The following is a 9,125-nucleotide window of genomic DNA, read 5'->3' as shown; positions in this document are numbered from 1 at the left end:
ACTCGAAGGGACAGGCACAAATAGCATCACCATACACAAACTAACAAAGAAGACGGATAGCGTCATCGGTCTAATCAGGCGGGTAGCTAAGAGAAGGAGAGGCCTGAGCGAAGAAAATTGGTTAAGGCTAATCCACGCTTTCTTGTTGTGCCATTTTACGTACGTAGCGGCCATGCACGTCTGGAAGAGGGCCGAGAGAGACAAGCTAAATGCCATGATAAGGAGGGGAATCAAGAACGCGCTCGGACTAACAAACTACACACGCACCGACCGACTCCTGCAGTTGGGTATTCATAATACCCTGAAAGAGATTGCATAAGCACAAGAAAGGGCGCAGATTCTCAAGCTCTCCGGCACCAGGGCGGGCAGACGACTCCTAACTGAGATGGGCGTCCCCCCGGCCACTGTCGAAGACGCCTACCGGGGCCTTCCGAAAGAGCAGAAAGATAAAATCATCATATCGCCCACCCCACGCAATATGCATCCCCAGCGCAACGTAGAAAGAAGGAAGGCCAGAGCGGTGGCGCTCCTACGCCGCGCAACAGAACTCCCTGGCGGCAGCTGCTTCGTTGACGCGGCCCAGTATGGCAACAGCAACGATTTCACGGTAGTGTCAATCAACCACAGGAGTTCGACCGTTAACGCCGCTTCGGTACGAAGCACGTCGTCGCGTGCGGCGGAGCCAGTGGCCATTGCCTTGGCCCTCCTGGACGGCGGACATGCCAATATCTTTAGCGACTCCAGGGCAGCCATCCGCGCCTTCAGCGTTGGCGCCGTCTGTAAGAAAGCCTGTCGCATCCTCGACGGCAAAAGCATCGCCACCCACACTCTCACGTGGTTCCCCGCTCACATGGGATCCATCATGGGAGGCCCCAAAAACCTCAACGAGCTGGCCCACTCCAAGGCGCGAGGTCTCACTTTCCGCGACCATGGAGAACTCCAACGCCGGCCCGTAGTGGTGGAGAACAGAGATCAACCGACCACATACAACGAAATTGCGCAGCACTTTTATATCGGCAGGAGAGACTTAATTTCCCCTTCCACACAAGAAGTTAAATAGAGCTCAGGCATTGACCCTCAGATTATTGCAAACAGGCTCATATCCCAACCCGGCTTTATTCCACAAAATTTATCCCGACACCTATGCCACTAGTTCTTGCAGGCACTGCAATGACATCGCAAGCCTAGACCATATGCTCTGGCGTTGCCCCTCGTTACGAGGCAGAGAACAAATCAACGAGGACAAGTGGCTCTCCGCTATCAAGAGCCCCGATGCTGGGGCGCATATGGGCTGTCCAGAGGGCCAATGATGTGGCGGTTGGGCAAGGCCTGACTGTCCCAACGTGGGAGCGGCCCGCAGCGCGCTGAGTCGCGTACCTCAGGACCTTATTAAAGTTTTGCATCCATCCATCCATCCATCATGTTTCGACGAGATGCGGTCGCATCTAAAGCGCGTTTCTAAAGCTCCTGTCCCGCTACAAACTGCACATAGTACGCGACGTGTGTTCACGTTCAGTTTCGCTCTTAATTTGCCCTGACGGTACATACTTCTCAATACCCGTACGTAACAAATATTGTGAGCGAGCAGAATGAGGGAATGCGAAGTTCGCGTTGTTTCTTGAGTCGCAACCACACGAAGTAACAGATTATGAAGCCATAGAAAACGTAGAAATTATTTGTTGTTTTATTGAAGTTTACAAATAATAGGGTAAATGGGAATTTATATAGAGGAAAATATGACGAAACTGGATTCCCCAGCTGTCTTCATTGTCTGTTACTTCATATGGTTACCACATATCATGCATTTTATGCAAAAGGATGATCGTATGCATTTATTGTACTCTAATCCTTCGCCATATTCGCACGCTTTCTTGTTGACGCATGATGAAAGCGTCCATTCTGCTCTCGTTGTTCTACGAGATGCCTGGTGACGAGCTGCCGTTTGCACTCGTTTGTGAAATGCCTGGTAAACCAGCAACCCGAATCTGTGATTGTATTCTCACCGCGAGTCTGGCGACAGCATGAATCATTTTCTTGGTTGTTTTGTGTCGCCAGTAATGAATCCTCTTGGCTGAAATCTCACGAGTAAATTTCTCATGAGGCGGTAAGCCCCAGGTACCACTACACCTGCGGCTGTCAGTTTACCCTTCCATGCATGGTATTACATGCGCTTGAAGTGGAAAGCTTACGACAGGAAGAAGAAAAATGGGAACGATAGCGCCGCCTCTTAATTTGTTTGCTTTTTGCGTCTGACGCACCCCGCGAGCCAGCGGTCGGTCTAGAATCGCGTGCTTCCTGCAGCACATCAACGCTTTCGCTGACTCACCGCTGTGACGCATGAGCTAACTCCGTTTACCTGGCCACGCAATGCCGACTCTCGCCCGACGTGGCTCTAAATGGAAGGAAGCGCCGGCCAGGCATCCCAGGCTCGACACGCTTCCGGAAGCGCTGACTCGTCGGTTCCGGCTTCCTGTTCCCGTTGCACAGTTAAGAGGCGATTCACCTGGTAAGTAGGTCTGGAGCAGGACCCGTCAAATGCGCCCGTGTAAGCAGCGTTCGTGAATGACGCGTTTTTGTTTGGCCTCCGCTTTAAGCGCGAACGGTGTGGCGGCGACCTGGTCAGGTGAGGCGCTGTCAGCATAGCTGGAGAAGAAAGGCACGGTCAGCTTTTGCTGCTTTCTTGACCGCCCAACCTCGCTTTCTTGTGGCAGGTCAGCTCCGTGAAGGTGACACTGACCTTCGGTGGCAGCAGTGCGTTGTTTGCGTCAAACGGAGCTCCCGTGTACGAGCGGAACTCACTGAAAAGCCCTCGTGTCCTTGTCGACGACGGTGTGGCTCACAGAGGACCCGTTTCACGGGCTCACTTGTTTTTTTTTACGTTTCTCCCTAGCTTTAACATTGCTGAAGCGGAGCGAATGTTTTCAAGGATGTCGGAAGCTCCTCGTGCGTGGAGAATAAAGGGAGACGACCTGTGGCTCCTTCAGTAAAAAGCTATGGGATACGGCTACACGGACTATGTCTACTTTTGTGAAACACTAGTTAAATAGACATCTCTTACTAAGCATTTCAGATGAACGAACATTTGTAACATTTCATGGCAAAACCGTGCTCAATCTACTCAAGTAAGCTTCAGCATCCTAATTTAGTGCAACTTTAGGTGGTGCGAATGCTTTCCAAGGCACAATCACGTGTTTATTGTCTTCCTATTTATCGCTTTTTATTGCTGTTATCTCCAAATGATCGTTGTGGAAAGTGCGCGTACCACAAAACAAGACTAATCATGCGAATCTTCGTGACATTCGTAATACTGACGACGCAGGCTTTGAACTGCTTCAAAGATAGAGCCAACCGAACTGTCTAAATTGATGTCGTAGTTAATTTGCAAGGACCACCACGCATAGTGGCGGTGGTGTTATAGACATGGATGAAGGAAATAAACTAGAAGAGAGCATTGCGTCACGCTGCCAACCTCGGCAAAGCGAACTGTCCGGGGAGTCATTCCCTTCGCTTTGGCCCGCGGAGTATGGGCCCAATACGTGACCTCCGATACTCGGTGTATTGGTTGGCAATGCTTGGTTCCCGGTAGCTTTTAGCCGATGCGGTACTTGTTCGGTTACCCTGTCGTGAGTTTCCCAGTAGAGCTGGAGCACTAAAACTTGCCGCGCGCTCTGACATGACAATCGCGTATTGGGTCGATACGCTTGGCTTCAATAGCGTTGCGCAATGCTCTCCACTAAGTCTCTCCTTCCTGATAATATATGTGTAGACCGTGGCACAATGGAATTAATTGTGCCGGAGGTGGCACTTCAGTGCGTTGACAGAGGGACCGAGTTCACAATGCCACTTTTAATGAATACACGGCTGGATTGAAATGTATAACGTCGTACTTGGAAGATGAAGAAATTCTGTGAAATTTCGTACAAAGCGAAATAAACTTCTTGGAAAATGTAACAATATTATTATTACATTTTTTTGCGGTGACAGCAAACCTTTGTACACCCACGTCAATGTTCGCTTCGGGAAATACTCCCTGAAGCTCTCAAGGGATGTTTAAAGTGCATTTGGAACTGTAGGTTACCGCGAGGTCAGTGGGACGAACACATAGCGTTAGCGCTTGGCATGCTGGCTAGCGCTCTATATGCGTGATGCAAGCGCTGATATTCTTCCGCTTTGCATGCATTTCTTACCACCACAGAACACTATACATTCAAATTTATGTTTTAACTCAAAGCAAGACAGAGCGCGAAAGTCATTTAGCATACTCCGGAAAGATATGTAATTTCGCTGTAGCTATAGGACACTAAACAGCCTCTTTAGGACACATTGAATATGTACGGTCTATCTAAACAAAAGCTTGCCACGTTGAAAAGGTAGAGCCCGTGTCAAGTGGTCAAGTGCCGCTTTCACAAAACTAGGCTTATGAAATAACAGCAGGTGACTGGTCAACGTTACTGTACAGACGAATCACGACAACGACTCAAGGGCAGCATAGACGCCGGCCAATTACGAGCTCTTGATGCATCGAGAAAATAAACATAGTGAACTCTATAGCCTTCATTATTTTCTTTATTTTTTTTACCTTCAAGGATCAAGGGCATTACAGAGGGACACTTGCTTCAGCTCCAACTTGAACTGGACTGTACGGTTCTGAGGAGGCAAAGTAATGCAACACCTGTTCTAACCCAATTTGTAAAATCAACCCCAAAGCGAAGCTCTCGTAACAGTATTCCTGCTCCTCCAATTCCCAATAGGTTAGGAAAACTTCTTGAGCGTGTTGGTGGGATTCATTAAACATGGTTTCTGGGAGCTAGATGGGGCACACAAAAGGAAAGACAAACACACACACAGCCTAACTGGTGTTTTGAAGTTTCTTAAGAATATTGCGCGAACTATTTGCTATTCCCTCCGTCTAGCTCTATTAGTTTCTCATTTACGCGTGTAATTCAGTGGGAATGCTCAAAGCCGAGCTTCTCCATTTGATTTCAATGCAGACTCGATCTAGATCCGTTGTTTCGCTAAGCAAGCTGAACTGCTAACCACGCAATATATCGCCTATTGTTGCAGCATGTGCAGGTCACCGTGGTCACAGTCGCCAGTTTCACTCGTCTTTCAATGTGCTTTAAGACGAAGATTTCGAAATAAGGAAAAATAAATCAACCTTGTATCACCGTCAAACGGTGATGCCTGAAGTGTAATAAGAAATAAAAAAGCAGGTTACGGTATCTTCCCAAGTCAGTGACCCATTAACGGCATTACGCAACATATTTCTACCACTGGATGATTGAATCTTACCAGAGCGAGCCGTGGTATGAGCCCCGCACTCGCTGTACCGTGACATACAATTAAGGGATACGCCGACCTATCGCAATGAGCACTGCTCGTGCGCGCTATTATGTTCCGGCTGGACGGTGACGCAAGGCGCGCAGCGCGTTTCGTATTCGAGTCAAGGCTGGCTGTTTGCGATGTCGGACGGCTGGTGCGGGGCGCGCACTGTCTGGCTCGAAGCGGCTCGTCTGCGAACGCCGACGAATGGCAGCAGCTACTGTGTGCGCTAGATCTTGTGTATCATAATTATAGCTGTTAATAATACGATAGTCACCTTCACAGAGACAACTGATGGGTCGCAGCACAGAACTCTGCCGTTAGCGTATGAGGCCGTCGACTTGCCAATAATATGAAGAATAACGCAATTATCGACATGCCTGTAAATGACTGTCACCCTCAGGCGGCTGTCCGAGGTTCAGCGAAGAGCTCTTGCTTATAATAACATGGTTAGGTTACACTTTATCATATTTTGTTAAGAGAGAGATAAAAGAGAGAGAGAGAAAGGCAAAAGAAAGACGGGGAGGTCAACCAGAGATTAACTTCCTCAGACGACGGCTAGTCCTTGCTTTGTGGCGGCGTCTTCGGCCGTCCGGACGGCCCAGAGCTGCTCCTCTGGGTCCAAGCTTAGCAGCAATGTCTCCCACTGCTCGGCAGTAGTTATGAGGCGTGTGTTAGTGCGAGAGGTGTTGGTGCGTGAGGCTTTGGGGCATTGCCAGATAATATGATCGAGGTCAGCGCGGGCCTCGCATGCTTTGCAGAGTTGGGGTATGCATCGGGGTAAATGCGGTTGTAAAGCACGGGGTTCGGAAAAGTTCGTGTCTGAAGGAGGCGCCAAATGGGGGATTGAGATTTATTCAGTGTTTTGTGTGCTGGGGTGGAACCGCTCTCTGCGGTAGCGCAGGAGAATTTCTCTGAATGTGACCATTCGGTCCCGCGCGTGACCACGATGCAGGACAGAGGGCTGGTCGGGATCGGAAGACGCAGGAACACAATGCAAAAACAAAGCAATCTGTTTTTCCTTCGGGTGCCTTGACACAGCATTAGAAAATGGGAGTATGGGCTGCAAGGGAAGTCAAAATGCTTTAGTCATTACCCGTAAGATATGCGCATTGTTCTCTAATATCCAGGTAAATAAAGAGCACTTGGCGCTTCTATGGCTTGATGTGAATGTAAATAAATATAACATGTGGTATCCTAACAGGATGGAAGGCATCAATGTCCGACCGCATGTTACAAACACAGCTTTCACAAACATAACAAGGTGTCATGCCATATAGGGAGCCATTTAAATATTTATTTTGCTATGTAAAACCCAGCAATTCAAGCAAATGTTATCTCTGCCAGTAAAAGACAACTTCTACCAGTGTGACTTTTCATTTCCCAAGCATGGTAACAATGACAGCGTAACTTTCCAATAAATGAAACGGAGCCTTAACCGCCACTCCCATCCACCTTAGGGAAACAGAAAACTCTAAAACGCATTAGAATAGCGGTTTGGATGAGTTTATCTCAGTCCACGGCGTGATTGTAGCGCTTGTATTTGTTTTTTCGTTAACCTCACGTGTGTCTTTCCGCAGTTCAGTGTCTTGCGCTGCAGTGACGCCGTGATCTAAAACCAATTTTCAAAGCATAGAGAGAGAGAGAGAGAGAGTTTAACGGAAACTGAGGGTGTCAATCCCACTATATGCATAACTTACCATTTTAGATGAGCTTTTGAGATTATATGAAGAGGAAAGCAATACGAGAGGTGGAGAAAACAAAAAAGAAGAAGAAAGTTAAGAATAAATAAACAAATCAAGTTCAGACGGCAAAGGGGAAACGCAATCCGAGACATGAATGTATTGCTGTTGTACTTCAGATCATAGAAAACTACAATCCAGTGGATGCTGATTATTGTTTCCTCTGAAAAGGAGCGCCATCGCAGTGTTGTCGTTTAGCATGCTGCCGCTGCTGCAATTAAATCTCAATAAAAAAAATTTCTCAGTAGTGTGTAAAAGAGATGCACTTGGAAAGGGACCGTAGTTATCAATCTCCTCGTGCTTCATCTATAAACGTCATTCTGGCGTTTGCAACACTGACCAGAAACGGTGTCCCTGAGCGTTCGCGAAGCCAGAGAGCGAGGGAGGCAAAATCACGACAGAGGCGGCAAACTCTCAGTCGACGCCACAGACTGCGGTGGTCGCCGCACAACAGCAAAAACCGGTATCTGGCCTCAAAGGGGGAAACAAAAGAAAGGAGCCAACTTGCGGTATTGCCAGCAACGTCATCCCGACAGAAAAACGACAGAAGAGAGAAACACGCTTTCCTTTGTACGACAGGAGCCCAGACTTCCATTCAGCAACGCGTTGCTCGCCAGACATCTCGTACAGCTTCCGCAATAGCAGCGACGGGATGTTCAGTCCACGTGGCTCTTATAGGGGTGAACAAGAGCACCGCTGCGTACTGCGCCAAACGCCGAAAGGGAGGGCTTGCAGTATGCGGACAAAACCGTGCTCGCCACCTCCCCGATTCGCGAACGATACGTCGAAAAAGCTTCCGCGAACCAGGTCGGGCGTGCCGCTTTCTGGTGAGCGCGAGGAGCGGAAACGTTTCGCCGGCTGGTCTGGATGAGTCATCACTCATCGAGGGTGGCTATCTTTGGGCCAGGCGCCTCCGCGAAGTGAAGATCACATTTTCCTATGGGCGAGAAGAGAGGCGGATGGGTGGCAGCAGGAAAGGTCACCGCCAAAGAAAGGCCTCCGTTTTCGAAAGTTTCGGTCATTCCCGGAGCAGCCTCGCTGTCCGCTGCATACGGCCTACTGAACGTATCTTGTTTTTTCACCCTTCGTTCCCCCTTAGGCCTGCATTCGTTACCGTAAGAACTGGGAACCGTTTAAGCCCAGCGAATAGCATAGTACCGGGGTAGCATAAGAAAAGAAACGGGAATAGTAATTTCATGGCTTGGATTGCACATTGTTTCGGTTGCCACTCATTACGTTATTGTGCATCGATTACCTGATGATAAGTGCTAGCTGAAGAGAACGTAATGGTCGTAAGTGTCAGTCAAATTCACTAAAAGGTGTGCATTCATTTTTTTACTTGCAATAAAGTCTACTTGTACTATTTTTTGTTTCTCGCTACGTACGAGCCAATGAATTGCAATGAGCCAGAATAACGTTCAGCAACATCATGCATGCCACGGCCACTAACTAACTAACTAACTCGACCACTACCTCGGCCACTAACTCGACCGATATTCCCGGCATTTGAGCATAGGACGTATTTTATTGGTTAGGAGTAAGTCTTATTAGAGAGCTTAAAACCTGGCTAGCCAGTTTAGAGTATTTTGAATCTCAAGCAAAGAGTTCAAAATAGTACTCTTTCTAATGAGCGTAGTAAAAACTATCTCTGTTTTCCGTAACGTCTGTGTACCAGCATCTTTTTTTTTATTTAACGGTTCCAGAATAGCACAGGTCATTCACGAAAAAATTGGCTTATGGAGACGCCTCATATTACGGTGACAGTAGACTGCACTATGTACATGGCTTCCGTAAAGGTATTACTTAGTATTCTACATAGCTGGTTTCCACCTATGCAGCGAATTGCTAGATCATTTATTACTGGTGTTACCGAATATTGGAAGTTACGAATACGAATAGTAAGTGTGTAATATTTTATTCGTATTCGAAAATGAATTATTCGCTATATTCGAATACTCAAAACTAACCAAATAATTTGGAACAACTGACTGCTTAAGCGTAGTCGCTGTTCTCTATCTCCCAAACAAAGGCTAGTAATGAGCAGAAGTGTGACAACGACAA

Source organism: Dermacentor albipictus, chromosome 1, assembly GCF_038994185.2.
Source record: "Dermacentor albipictus isolate Rhodes 1998 colony chromosome 1, USDA_Dalb.pri_finalv2, whole genome shotgun sequence".
NCBI classification, from domain to species: Eukaryota; Metazoa; Arthropoda; class Arachnida; order Ixodida; family Ixodidae; genus Dermacentor; species Dermacentor albipictus.
This window is presented reverse-complemented; position numbering follows the sequence as displayed.